At 40.6% G+C, this 15,320-nt stretch overlaps 1 non-coding gene across 1 annotated transcript; it reads left to right on the top strand.

Moving 5' to 3' along the window:
- Positions 1–1,462: 1,462 nt before the first annotated feature.
- Positions 1,463–1,569, top strand: LOC141634809 (small nucleolar RNA R71). Its single transcript, XR_012539530.1, has one exon. It is a non-coding gene; the product is annotated as a small nucleolar RNA R71 (small nucleolar RNA).
- Positions 1,570–15,320: the final 13,751 nt, after the last annotated feature.

The following is a 15,320-nucleotide window of genomic DNA, read 5'->3' as shown; positions in this document are numbered from 1 at the left end:
TGGTGTCTTCGTCGATCTATCGGCCATTTGGAGTGTAATATTGGTGCATTTAAGCTCTCCCATCCCGAACCTTTTACTCACCGAGTACGGCATAACACTCACACTAGCCCCTAGATCACATAAGGCTTTGTTGATCGTGGTGTCGCCAATGGTACACGGTATTGAGAAGCTTCCCGGATCTTTGAGTTTTGGAGGTGAAATCCCTTGAAGTATTGCACTAATCACCTTAGTGAAGGCGATAGTCTCAAGATTCCGGATCGAATTCTTCTTTGTGAGGATGTCTTTCATGTATTTCGCATAGGCCGGCACGTGATTGATTAATTCCGTGAAAGGAATTGAGACTTCCAAATTCTTCACAATTTCCATAAATTTTCCAAGTTGGTCATCAAATTTGGGCTTGGCTTGACGACTTGGAAAAGGAAGTCTAATCACAATGGGCTCCTTCTCCTTGACCTTGTCTTCATTTTTCTTTGAAATTTCTTCTTTTGATGGTTCTCCATCCTTGGAGTTTTGCACAATTTCTTCTTTATCACTAGCTTCCACAACTTCATCCTCAACTTGCTTCTTCGGTGCTTCATACCTTTTACCACTCCTCAAGTGAATGGCACTAACCGTTTCATGTCTTGGGGGATTACTTTGAGGTGGTAATTGCCCCTTTTGTCTTTGTGAGCTTGAAGATGCTAGTTGGGTCAATTGGGTTTCCAACATTTTGGTGTGAGCTAGGATGTTGTTGATGGTGGTTTCCTTTGCTTGACTATGTTTTTGCATTTGAGTGAAAAACTCTTGTTGATTTTTTTGCATTTGAAGGACCGCTTTTTGAACATCAAAACCTTGGTCATTTTGTTGATTGTATGGAGATTGATTTTGGTAACCTTGGTTTTGGTTGTAAAAGGGTCTTTAATTTTGGTTTCTCATGGGAGGTAGGGTGTATGTTGTTTGAGGGTTTTGAACATTTTGGCTTTTGTATGAGAGATTTGGATGGAATTTGGTGTTTTCATTGTAATAGTTGGAATAAGGGGTACCACTTTTGTATGCTTGGAAAGCATTCACTTGTTCATTTGTTCCCCTACATTCACTTTGGTCATGTCCCAAAGTTCCACAATTCTCACATATCCCACTTGGGATTGATGAAGATGCCGTCATGGCATTAACATGATGCTTTGGTGATTTTGAGGCTTCTTCAAGTCTAGCCATAGCCTTTTCAAACTTCAAATTGATGGTATCAATGTGAGCACTAAGTTGAGCACCCAATTGAGTAATGGAGTCCACTTCATGCTTTCCTCCTCTAGTAGCCTTGCGAGGTCTACTATATTGTGAGTTATGGACTGCCATTTCCTCAATTTTGTTCCAAGTTTGATTGTCATCAACTTCGGTGAACATTCCATTTGATCCCATGTTGAGAATGTTCCTTGAATCTTTATATAGACCGTTCCAAAATTGTTGTACCAAGAACCACTCGCTAAGTCCATGGTGAGGACATGAGCGACAAATTCCTTTGAACCGCTCCCAAGCTTCATACAAAGATTCTTCATCCCTTTGCTTAAAACCCGTAATTTGAGCTATTAGCATGTTAGTCTTTTCCGGTGGATAGAACTTTTTGTAGAAAGCTAGAGCCAACTTTTTCCAAGAATCAATTCCGAGAGTAGCCTTATCAAGGCCTTTCAACCATTGTTTGGCGGTGCCAATTAGAGAAAAAGGAAATAAGACCCATCGAATTTGGTCTTGAGTTACACCAGTTTGAGAAATCGCATCACAATAGTCATAAAAAGTCTCCATATGAGAATGAGGGTCTTCACTAGGCATCCCCCCAAATTGGCTTCTTTCGACTAATTGGATAAATGCGGATTTGGCAATAAAATTTCCGGTTAGATGTTGTGGTGTGGGAGTACCATTAGGTAGGTTCTCCTCGGTAGGTACGGAATGTGATGAAAACTTAGGCATTGTGGGTTGATTTTGTGTTGGGTTCTCTTCACCTTCTCTTGTAAAAGGGTTGATGAACTCAATAGTATTTGATTGAATATCTACAACCTCACCAATACCTCTCAAATTTCTCCTAGCAAGTCTTCTATTGGTTGTCAAAGTTCTTTCAATTTCACGATCAAAGGGTAACAAGTCACCTTGTGACCTTCTAGACATGCAAAATAACAAACAACTCGAAAACAATTAGAACAAACCTTGAGGAGTTTTACTTCCCCAAGGCAAAGAAAGACACAACTAATAACAATAATAGAAAATCTAAATCAAGTTAACACCGTCCCCGGCAACGGCGCCATTTTTGGTCGGGACTATATCTTTTCGGTAACTTGTCGTTAGGAGCACCTATATCAAAACACAATTTATAGCTTCACAAACAACTCTACAATTAGTAAAGAGGCAAGTAAAGGTCAGATCCCAAGGGACGGGAATTGAGATGAGATTTCTATTGCAACTAGTGGTGTCTTAGGGGTGTCACAATTGGGGTTGATGTAGAAGATCACTAAACTAAATAGCAATAAAAGTAAACAAGCAAGATGAATTAAAAGGGATGTAAACAATTGATAAAAAGCACTAAGGTGTCATGGGGTCATAGGGGATTCATGGGAATTGATCATACAAACATGTTCTCAAATTATAAGCAAGCAATTATTGTTGTGATGGATCAAGTTGGTTTATATCTTACAATCCTAGGAAAGTTTGGGTCCCGGAGCAGAATCGATTAGATTGTACAACACCTACAAGTCGACTTAGTCTTCCCTACTCAACAACATGCATGGTCTAATGAGACTCGAGTTGGTTTATGTCTTACAAGTCTCATTGAAAAGATAGGTGATGGGTAAAAAATTCAAGGATTCATAGGCTCACATTTCATCAAACATAACATGCGCATGAGTTGAGATCACAACAAGTAAGAAAAATAAACTATGAAAGCATATTAATTTAAGCATGAATCATTCCCCATGTTGGTTTCCCCTAATTACCCATTAACCCTAGCTAAGGAACTACTCACTGATTATCATGTTGAACATGTTAGTAAGGTTGTCAATCATACAAACAAAGTGAAACATGATGAAAAATTAAAGTAATTAGCAATAATTAAAAAGGGATTAAGAGAATTATACCTACTAATGATTCCAATAATAAAGAAAAGAATAAAAGAAGTACTTGATGCTTGATTGAGAGGTTGTCAATCTCCCAATAATAACCCAAATAATCTTCAATTACCCAAAATAAAGGATGAACAAGAGAGAGATTAAGGAAATAAAACTTGTATTAAAACTTGATTAATTGTTGATTACAATATTAAAGAGAGATTTGATTGATATTAACTACACTAAAGATTGCTAAGAAGAACATGCTCTTCTAATTAGACTAATGGGGTATTTATAGTGGGGATTAGGTGTAGGAACTAGGGTTAACTAAGGGCTTAAATGACGATTAAGTCCCTACTTAAGGAAACGGCGGTCTTTTTGGAAGGATGGGCATCTTTCTTGAAGCTTGAAGAAATGAAATTGGTCTGCCTTGGAATCCGGCGTCTTTAGCACGGGACGGGCGGATTCGGTGGTCTGTGCCCGGGCGTCTTGGGGTGAAGACGGGCGTCTTCGGAGTCTTTGCCGGGCGTCTTGGGGAGAAGACGCACGGATTGTGGTGATGGAGACGGGCGTCTTCTGGGGAAGACGCACGGATTGTCAAGCGATCGCTTTCTTCTTCTTTTCTTCCTTTTTCTTCATAAAATCCTTGGGGATTTCCTCGGGGATGCAAGGATCTTTTCTCATCATTGCCCATCTACTATAGTATGTACAAAGGCCTTCTAATCTTGTCTCTCCTTGATGCTTGGTCATTTGAATTCAATCAATTTAGTCTCATTTTGCCATGAAAATGCAAGGTTTGCACTCCTTTCCTACCAAGGGATCAAAACCTCAAAGAATATGCAAAACAAAGAACTAAAGACAATAAATGACCCAAATATGCACTAAAAAGAATGGGAACAAAGCTAATTCGGGGACTAAATGTGCTCTAATTATGGTCACATCAACCGGACAAGATTCAGGGTGTGGACAAGGCCCTCGGGAACTGCGTCCTCGGGATCCACACTAGGCATAATCGACTTGAGGTTCTTTCGAATCGAATTAAGACAAATTAGAGTCGCCACCAAGTTTTTTGGAAACTTGGAACCGTTCAAGTCAACTTTACACCTTTCATCGAAAAGCATAAAGCCAATCGACTACGAGTGATTAAAGATAAAGACTTGTACCCTATATCACTCGATTTGAATGACTCTCGTAATCCAATGGTATTTAGACGGATCCGCAAACCATAGATCTTGAGTAAGGGGTGAGGGTACGTGTTAGGAAGCCCATAAGGACACCTAACCCCGCCCGTCGATAACGGCCTCTACTAAGTCAAGTGTCGGATTTCAAACAAGGTCATAGCTACTATGATATATGATATGCAAACATCGTTTTCAAAACCCTAGCATGTGAAGTTTCTATGTCGATATAGATGCAACTAAACTAACTTTGTCAAAGTTGTAATTTAGCATGTGGGTTGATTGATCTAACAACATACAAACAAAACAAACAAGGCTTAAGGGGGAATGGGGGAGCCGTGGGATCTACCTATTACAAACCAGGCATTTTATGCCGACACAACAATTAATTAAAGGTACAACTCGATCTAAATACAATTGCTACATACGACGCCATACACGACACATGGCCATTCGGCCTAGGAAAACATGCACAAAGGGGTGACTCACGGCCTACATGACTCACGGCCTTGGGTCACTCCTCGTAATGCGTGCTCCCACTTAATCTTATCGAATTAGACATTGGGTCACACACCAAAGCATGCATTAGCATAAATCGGGCCATGTTGCTTTAAACAACATGCGATTTACTACGCTCTTACTTGCATTGGGACACAACCGTCTAACTAAACAAAACTAAGGTTTTTAGAAATCGTTTTGACTCGATAAAAGTAAACTAATTACAAACAAACTACTAAACATGACTCGATAAACAAAGTAAATACAAGATACGAAATAACGAAATAAAGATAAGAAAACAACGAGAAAAGGACCACAAGGACACGGCCAAACACGGCCTACACGTTCTAGCCTACCCTAATTCTTAGGTTAGATTCATTAGTTAGATCAATTGATTGCGAATCGGGATAGGAAACAAGTTAGAAAACGAGTTAGAAACGACGTTGATCGATTGGAAGGATGTCGCGCAAAGGTGTATTCTACACGGCCTAAAAGGGGTCAAATTAGGTCAAGTTTGCTAATTAAGTTAACTCATCGAGTGTTAATAAGAAGGTGCTAATCACGCACTCTTATACTAGCGAGAAATTAGGTGAAAGAGAGAGATGCGTTCATTAAGTTACAGAATTGTTAGTTGATTTTTAAAGCTACGTCGATGTACCCTAATGTGTATAATTAGTTTATCAAATTGATCTAATGTCATCTAAATAAGTCATATGTTAACAATCAGAGGTCATATTAAAATGTAAATGGTCCTAGGGTGTGTCGAATTGGCCAAAACAAACAAAGGGTCAAAAACGAGGAGCGAAGTTAGAAGTTCGTTTTATTTATGTCCTACCTTGAACACGAGGATATGTAAATGAGACGGGGGTGTACGACCGACTGATTTAGCGGTTTCTTTCCCATCTCAAGTCAACGCGGGTGTTCATGGTGGTACTTTAACTCATACTCGGACTAAAATAGTTTCATAGTTAATCAAACAATCGATAAACAAAAACGATAAACGAATAAAAACAAACTATAAAAAACAAACATAAAAAAACGAAATAAAAGGGAGAAAGAGGAGGATTTGATGCACCCTCAACCTACATGTATCGTTGACACCATCTTGGGTCGTAATCGATGGTATATTTTATCTCGAGAGGCCGTCGTCGACGAAGAAACAAAGCAAACACGCGTTTTTATCGAATCTGGACAGCAACTTTCAAACAGCGATTTCTCTCTCGTTTCACGATGAAAATTCGATTTAAAAGATGTTTTGAAAACTAGAAAGAGAGGAGAACAGATATCTTAAAGCAACCCCTGCTCGTTTTGAGTTATTGGGCACGAAAAACGAGCACAAACAGAACTGGACAGACAGGAACAAACCGCGAAAACAGAGTGTATAACACTCTGTTTTTCGAGGGATTTCGTGTACTCTCAAGGGCAATTTGGCTCGTAAATCTTTGTCTAATGTGTAGATGGATGTTATATGGTTAATTAGGAACAAGAAACTCGAGTTTTAATGGAGGTTTGAAGGAGGAACGAATTGTTTTTCGAAGAGGACACACAAACTGTTTCAGTTTGGATGTCGGTTTTGTGGAGGGTTTTTGAGAGGCAATTAGGATTTGTTTCTGAGGTTTAGAGCTTGTGAGTGAAGGTAGTATGTATGGAGAACTTAGAGGAATGAATTTATGGTGAAGGGGTGGTATTTATAAGGAGTTAAGGTAGGGTAAAAGGGGGGAGAGGCAGACGGGCTTGTTCGTGCATAGCTGCTGTCCAGCAGCTTTGGTGAGGGTTTGAGAGGCTTTTTGAGGGGTTTTCTTGGTGGTTAATCTAAGGTAATATGGGTAGGATACTAGGGTATGGGTTAGGGTTAATGGGCACGGGTTTAGGTGGTATTTGGAGCGGGTTTTGGACAGGGATTTGAGCTGCAAAACAGGGGGGGCTGCTTCGTGTTTGCGGGCTGTTTGGGGGTGATTTGGGACGGGATTTGGGCCGTGGATATGGGGTTCGAACTGGGGTTGGATGGGTAGAGGATTAGGTTGGTTAGTGTACTCGAGATTCGTGTCAACTCGTAAAGAAAACGGGCTCAAAAACCGAGCTATAATCGAGCTCTAAAACACGTGTTTAAAACGAGTTTTTTTCGATTTTTAAATCGATTTTTCAAATCGATAAACACATTGAAATAAATGACTTTTCAAATCAAATATACTCATAAAATGATTTTTAAAATCAATTATTTATTTTATTTTCAATAAAATAAACTTGAGAAAATAAACTCAAAATAAAGTGAAATGAATTCACCTTAAAAAAGCTTTAATTTAAATATCATTTAAATTAATAAAATACTCCGTCGACAACGCTCATTCTACATCGTAAAAGGAACCCAAATAATAACAATGACAACTAATAAATACATGTGTCCTATCATCATCGGGTGTTTGTCGGGTTCTCTATAAATTCCAATATCGACGGATACGGGTATCTACAGAGCCCCCACTTTGACTGAGGCTTGGACAAGGCGAAAGTCAAAGTACACCCCAGGTCCCTTTCGACCTGAGGATTCTGCGGGTCGTTTATAGTCCATTAGACTTGCGTACATAAGCTCGCCAGCCATAAGAAGAGATCATACCTGAAACTTCGCTGGGGATTGACTCTAGCTTTTGTTCCGTCAAATTGTCATCATTGGTCGTCGACCCATAAATTGCATATATGGTGGGTTGAGCCTTATCCTTAGGCGCCTACGTATCCGTTTCTGACGGAATCAAACCCGCGTCGTAGTTCGGCAACTGTTGACACATGCCCAAAGTTTATCATCTGCTGGCGTATGTCCAAAATTCATCATCTGCTGACATTTGCCCAAAATTTATCATCTGCTGGCACTTGTCCGAATGGGACGGGACTTTCCAAGGAGGTTGCCGCCGCTTTCATCATTTGCTTTCAGCTACGGAATTCTTCCATTTCTTACTCTTGTAATTGAATTGAATTCTTGGTGGATGTTATCCTTTACATCTTGATAATGGTCTCTGAAGCCAACGGCTTCAGAGCCCCCAGTTTGCAATGGCTCTAAAGTCGAAGACTTTAGAGCCCCCAGTTGAAGCATATCCTGCTATATTTGAAACACAAAAACGTACTAACAATAATCATCACATAAGCACATTTGGATCATCGATCTTGAAATTGGATCATTTGAAATACTGGGTCATCGACCCAAAAATTGAATTTGAAAATTTTGAATGATTAGGTCATCGACCTGAAAATTGAATTTGAAAATTTTGAATAATTGGGCCATCGACCCAAAGTTTGAATTTGAAATCACTTGGAATGTTGGGTCATCGACCCGAAATTTGAGTTTGAAAGACTGGGTCATCGACCCGAAATTTGAACATGTTGCAAAATTTTGAATAATTGCGCTATCGACCCAAATTTTGAATTTGAAATGAATCACTTGGATGTTGGGTCGTCAACCCAAAATTTGATTTTGAACTTTGAGATTTGAACCTTGACTTGGATCATCTATCCATAATGCGCAAAAAGTTTTTGAAATTTTGAAATTTTGAAATATCTGGCATTTTGAAATCGAACCTTGATGGGTGAGCATGAAATACGACTCAGACACTCTGTATGACTCGTAAACCACGTGGGCGTAGCCCGCTACCGTAAAACAAAAAAGGAAAAAAAACCGTAAGTGTGCACGGGTTTTAATTTAAATATTGACTTGCTGGGGGGTAAAAATGTAAATTGGCCATTCTGGCACCAAAAGATGGCAAATGGGAAACACAAGGTCGTCGGACTTGGGATGGAGATATCGTATGGCATGGGCGTGGTCCCAAGGGCACATGGGAATCAAGATCACTTGGCATTGACAAGGTGGATTAAACTCATGGAGCAACAACGTTGGCTTCGCCCAGACACTAAACACTGAAGATCGATTTTATGAGAACACTTAGACATCACACATGACTTTTGTTGGGAACATTTTGTCACTCTTCTCCTCGCCTCCTTTCTTTTCAGCGAGTATTCATCATTTCTTGCTACCGCCTTCTTTCTTTTCAGCGGGCTTTTACTATTTTTTCTTCCACGCCTTCTTTCTTTTCAGCGGGTTTTTCATATTTTCTGTTCCGAACACAAACCCACATCTATGTGACTCAGCATCTTTGCCTAAACCGTTAGATAAAGCTCGTTCTGAGACTCAATACTATTCATCGGAACCTATATCCTCATCCTAGCCTACATCGAGTGCTAAGACCGACTCAAACAAATGTGGCTTCATTTGGACTTGGTTAAGACCCGTAAGAAACCGACAAGATGACAACTTGGTTGATGAGTGGATTGAATCCCTTATTTCAAGGATCGCCTACGTATTCGCGTGGAGCGAAATCAAATCTGACGTAGTTCGATCATGGTGCATAAACATGGCATTTTGATTGTGTGTACACACTCGAAGGTTTCACCTATGGTATCATGTCGTATCCCATTCTAGCCTGTAAAGTACCGTTAAATCCCGTGTTTGGGGTTAGGTGTAAAAGGCTTGGATCTTTTGGGATGTGGAGCTTGGTAATAACAAGTTGGAATGGTTAACCATCATTCTGAAGGTTTGTTTTGTGGTGCTAAGGCCAAGGGCTATGGTTGCTGATGTGGTTGGAATGGGTGTCTCGGGTTTGATGAACCACAGTGCAAATGGGTTGAAAAATGATGTGGGTTCAAATTTCCATGTCTGGACCCTAAAGGTCGGGGTGTAACAAAGACAAGCGGAATGATTCTCAAAATTCCTGACTATCCCCTTGTAACCGTCTCAGGAAGGACTTAGAGGGTAAAAAGGTCACTACTTACGCTTTTGGGCTTCGCCCATTGAACCTCAACTATGGGTACTTGACTTGAATTCTGGCTTCCGTAACTTCGACATTCAACCAAAAAGCATTCCGCAATAACTTCAACATCTTTTTTTCTTTTTTCTTTTTCTTTCATCTTTTTTTCATTTTTCTTTTTTTTTCATTTTTTTTCATTTTTATTTTTTTTTCATTTTTTTTTTTCATTTTTCCAATTTTTCTCTTTTTCTCATTTTTCATTCTTTTTCATCTTTTTTCTCTCTTTGAAAATGATCTTCTATTCATTCTCTTAGTCATAAATGGATACCTCTTGAAAACTGGGCTTCGCCAACTAATTTGGGTAGGAACTAACAATTCCTTGTTAGAACGGATTGATATCTTCTCTTTTCGAGATGGGATGATTTTGTTGGGTTTGGCTTGCCTTCCATCATCGATAGGGGAAACAAGGAGCTAGTCCGGATTTGTCATGGAATCATCTAAAAGCTTGTCAACAAACATTGGTTCAGATGGAGGTTTTCTACCACCAGACATGGAATAGGTAAAGGAATCAAACACGGGATCCTAGTGTACCTTACATTTTGGAACGGGACATATTTCTACCCCAGGGATGCCTTTGAGTGTGTTGTGTATTTTATCATATTTCGGAATGATTGAGGATGGGAAACAAGACATATTTGGAAACGAAACTGCAACTTTTTATTGGAAAGGCAATTGCTTAATAGACTCAAAGGAACGATTCCTAGGACACACCCTAGGTCATCGCGGGACAAACGACTCAACTTCAAGAAAAGAAAGTCCTAGACTCGACTCGACTAAGATAAGAAAACATATCCCGACTCATAATTTTCAAATCTGGTCTTGAGCTTTCTCTTGTTCAAGCTGTCACTTAGATGCTCGGCTCTTGTCCTTGATCCCTTTGATGGTCGGCCTCCATCCCGAGGTAGTCCTCTGAGGATCTACGCCAGTGATGAAGGTTGGTGAATCGAATTGTCCTTTATTAACTTCGTTAATGAGAGGAGAACATTCTATAGCAAGACTCCCATCATGAATTTCATTCTTCGGGTTTGGCAAGAATTCAAAGCAATCCACAAATATTTTCCCGATAAACACCCCTTTCAAGTGACATGGGCGGATAAGATGGGAATAATCGACATTGTCTTCGACAGAAACAAAGTTAGTGTGATCGCCAAATGGATTGGTGATGTTATTGGGTTTAACAGTTGGGATCGGGAGTGTTCCATTCTCAATCATGTCTTGGATTTCGTGCTTCAGTCGATAGCACCTTTCAAGTATCATGGCCTTTCCTTGGTGAAAGGCACGTGAGGCATTTGGTTTATACCATTTACCTTGTTGATTAGCGGGAGGGTCCGGAGTTGGACCAATAGGCTTCAGCTTTCCTTGGGCTATGAGCCTTTGGAGAGCGTATGTATAAGTGCATCCGATATCGGTGAATGCCCTAGGTGTTTGGCGCTGCGACTTCTTCGATTTCCCTTCTAAGAGATTGATGGTTCATCAATATGGGCCGTTGCTGGAGCCTTGCCCTTAGACGATGAGGCCCCTTGGTACCCTTTCGGCTTTTCAGCCTCAGCCTTTATGACATCATCTTCTACCTTTATCCCGATTCTTATCAATTCTTTGAAAGAGCCAAAATTCTCGTATTTCAGAGCATTGCGGTAAACAGGTCGTAGATTCTTTACGAACTTATCTACCATTTCAACTTCATCAGGCTTCTTGGCTAATTTCACGCTTTCAGCGCACCATCTTGCAAGGAATTCAGTAAAGCCTTCTTTTTCTTTTTGTGTCATAACCTCCAATGTTCTTATGTTGGTTTGAATCTCAACATTGTCAGCATAGTGCTTGCAGAACTCCACCGTAATATCTTCGAAAGTGGGGAAGTTCTTAAGGTCAAGATTATAGAACCACGCCTTCGGGTGTTCATCCAGAGATTGGGCAAAAATTTCAGAGAGCATGTCACAGTACTCCCTTCAAAGTGCTAAGTACCCTTTATAGGCCTTAACATGTTGGATGGATCTTGGTGCCCTTGAACTTTGGGATGTCGGTGAGTACCATGTTCGTGGGCAACTTATCCGAATGGGGCATAAGCCCTAGCATTCTCATAGTGGATGTTCTTCCCCAGGGAGAGTTTCGGCGGTCTTCAATGAACTTGAACCGTTTCTCCGATCAGTCGAGGTGGGGTAAATGGAGGGGAATCTTCACCCAGCTTAGATTCAATTGCATCCATGCGGGTCATCATGAGGTTCACGGCCTCGTAAGCTTGTTAACAAAGCATCTTCCATTGCTTGACGTCGGGTTTTGGCGGCCTTTCTACAAGAAAACCCGTCGAGTCAATATTTAAAGTAAGAGCCCCCTCGCACACTTAAGGACACGACCCCAACTTGACTCAAACAAAGACTCGACTTGAGATTGACTAACCAAAGGTTCGACTCACGGTTGGATCTAGACCTTGGTTCATTTTAGACTCGACAAAACGACATGACTCAAACTGTCATAAATCGGTTATAAACCGGACTCGGTGTGGCAAAACCCGTGATTGGACTAACATAGCCCATAGGTTCGGGTGAAACGCCCTAAATGGCCTAGCTCGGGCGTTTTTGTGGACTATCCTAGACCAAAAGGTCGACCAACATGACTCAAGGCCCAAGAGGTGAGCTTGGGTGACCCAACAAGGTCGTGTTCTAGACTCTTAGAATGAAACACACCCGGCCTAACACGGCCATGACCCGGACACGACTTGACGCATTTCATGCTTGGTTGAGGTTCGAGAGGCACTTTGGATTGATTTTGAAAAACGAAAGATTGATTCGAAAATGAGATTTGAAATGGGCAGCATGCCGGCTATAAAAGCTCATTTTGGGCCAAAAATTCTAGTCCTATTTGGGCAGCATTCCGCGTTTTTAAAACCATGCTATTTTGAAAGTAAGTTGTTCAAAAGTTCGGTTTCGAAAAGGACATGGAAAATTTCGAAAAGACTCGGGAAAACAATTTGCACATTGTCATTCTCATGTTATAAGGATGTATGCTCCTAGACATCTCTAAGTCTCGGCAAGTCTTCTACAAGAAGGTCTATGCCCTCCATCCTTTTGCGGTCTTATAGAGCAAGGTGTCTTAAGGTAGAGTACCTAGAAGATCGTCCCCACCATCAAGAACCACGCGAGGTGAAGTGGAAGCGAGCAATGTGCAGCTTCCTAGCATAGTGGGACGTCTCCCCCCACGCATCACGAAGAAACGCTGGGACGGCCCGGGCAAGTCCTTAAGGGTTTATGCATGAATCGTAGCACTATGAGTAATGTTTTACTTTCCGACACTTTCTTTTCAAGTTTCACCTCGGAGGAAAAGACCCTAGAAACAAAGTGTAACTAGTCCTCTTTTCCCAGTGAGTCGCCAAAGCGTGGACAAGGCCCTCGGGAACTGCGTCCTCGGGATCCACACTAGGCATAATCGACTCGAGGTTCTTTCGAATCGAATTAAGACAAATTAGAGTCGCCACCAAGTTTTTTGGAAACTTGGAACCGTTCAAGTCAACTTTACACCTTTCATCGAAAAGCATAAAGCCAATCGACTACGAGTGATTAAAGATAAAGACTTGTACCCTATATCACTCGATTTGAATGACTCTCGTAATCCAATGGTATTTAGACGGATCCGCAAACCATAGATCTTGAGTAAGGGGTGAGGGTACGTGTTAGGAAGCCCATAAGGACACCTATCCCCGCCCGTCGATAACGGCCTCTACTAAGTCAAGTGTCGGATTTCAAACAAGGTCATAGCTACTACGATATATGATATGCAAACATCGTTTTCAAAACCCTAGCATGTGAAGTTTCTATGTCGATTTAGATGCAACTAAACTAACTTTGTCAAAGTTGTAATTTAGCATGTGGGTTGATTGATCTAAAAACATACAAACAAAACAAACAAGGCTTAAGGGGGAATGGGGGAGCCGTGGGATCTACCTATTACAAACCAGGCATTTCATGCCGACACAACAATAAATTAAAGGTACAACTCGATCTAAATACAATTGCTACATACGACGCCATACACGACACATGGCCATTCGGCCTAGGAAAACGTGCACAAAGGGGTGACTCACGGCCTACATGACTCACGGCCTTGGGTCACTCCTCGTAATGCGTGCTCCCACTTAATCTTATCGAATTAGACATTGGGTCACACACCAAAGCATGCATTAGCATAAATCGGGCCATGTTGCTTTAAACAACATGCGATTTACTACGCTCTTACTTGCATTGGGGCACAACCGTCTAACTAAACAAAACTAAGGTTTTTAGAAATCGTTTTGACTCGATAAAAGTAAACTAATTACAAACAAACTACTAAACATGACTCGATAAACAAAGTAAATACAAGATACGAAATAACGAAATAAAGATAAGAAAACAACGAGAAAAGGACCACAAGGACACGGCCAAACACGGCCTACACGTTCTAGCCTACCCTAATTCTTAGGTTAGATTCATTAGTTAGATCAATTGATTGCGAATCGGGATAGGAAACAAGTTAGAAAACGAGTTAGAAACGACGTTGATCGATTGGAAGGATGTCGCGCAAAGGTGTATTCTACACGGCCTAAAAGGGGTCAAATTAGGTCAAGTTTGCTAATTAAGTTAACTCATCGAGTGTTAATAAGAAGGTTCTAATCACGCACTCTTATACTAGCGAGAAATTAGGTGAAAGAGAGAGATGCGTTCATTAAGTTACAGAATTGTTAGTTGATTTTTAAAGCTACGTCGATGTACCCTAATGTGTCTAATTAGTTTATCAAATTGATCTAATGTCATCTAAATAAGTCATATGTTAACAATCAGAGGTCATATTAAAATGTAAATGGTCCTAGGGTGTGTCGAATTGGCCAAAACAAACAAAGGGTCAAAAACGAGGAGCGAAGTTAGAAGTTCGTTTTATTTATGTCCTACCTTGAACACGAGGATATGTAAATGAGACGGGGGTGTACGACCGACTGATGTAGCGGTTTCTTTCCCATCTCAAGTCAACGCGGGTGTTCATGGTGGTACTTTAACTCATACTCGGACTAAACTAGTTTCATAGTTAATTAAACAATCGATAAACAAAAACGATAAACGAATAAAAACAAACTATAAAAAACAAACATAAAAAAGCGAAATAAAAGGGAGAAAGAGGAGGATTTGATGCACCCTCAACCTACATGTATCGTTGACACCGTCTTGGGTCGTAATCGATGGTAGATTTTATCTCGAGAGGCCGTCGTCGACGAAGAAACAAAGCAAACACGCGTTTTTATCGAATCTGGACAGCAACTTTCAAACAGCGATTTCTCTCTCGTTTCACGATGAAAATTCGATTTAAAAGATGTTTTGAAAACTAGAAAGAGAGGAGAACAGATATCTTAAAGCAACCCCTGCTCGTTTTGAGTTATTGGGCACGAAAAACGAGCACAAACAGAACTGGACAGACAGAACAAATCACAAAAACAGAGTGTATAACACTGTTTTTCGAGGGATTTAAATGTACTCTCAAGGGCAATTTGGCTCGTAAATCTTTGTCTAATGTGTAGATGGATGTTATATGGTTAATTAGGAACAAGAAACTCGAGTTTTGATGGAGGTTTGAAGGAGGAACGAATTGTTTTTCGAAGAGGACACACAAACTGTTTCAGTTTGGATGTCGGTTTTGTGGAGGGTTTTTGAGAGGCAATTAGGGTTTGTTTCTGAGGTTTAAAGCTTGTTAGTGAAGGTAGTATGTAT

The sequence above is a fragment of the Silene latifolia genome, chromosome Y (assembly GCF_048544455.1).
Source record: "Silene latifolia isolate original U9 population chromosome Y, ASM4854445v1, whole genome shotgun sequence".
Lineage (NCBI taxonomy): Eukaryota > Viridiplantae > Streptophyta > Magnoliopsida > Caryophyllales > Caryophyllaceae > Silene > Silene latifolia.
Note: the sequence above shows the minus strand (reverse complement) of the source record. Positions and strands in the feature narration are given on the sequence as shown.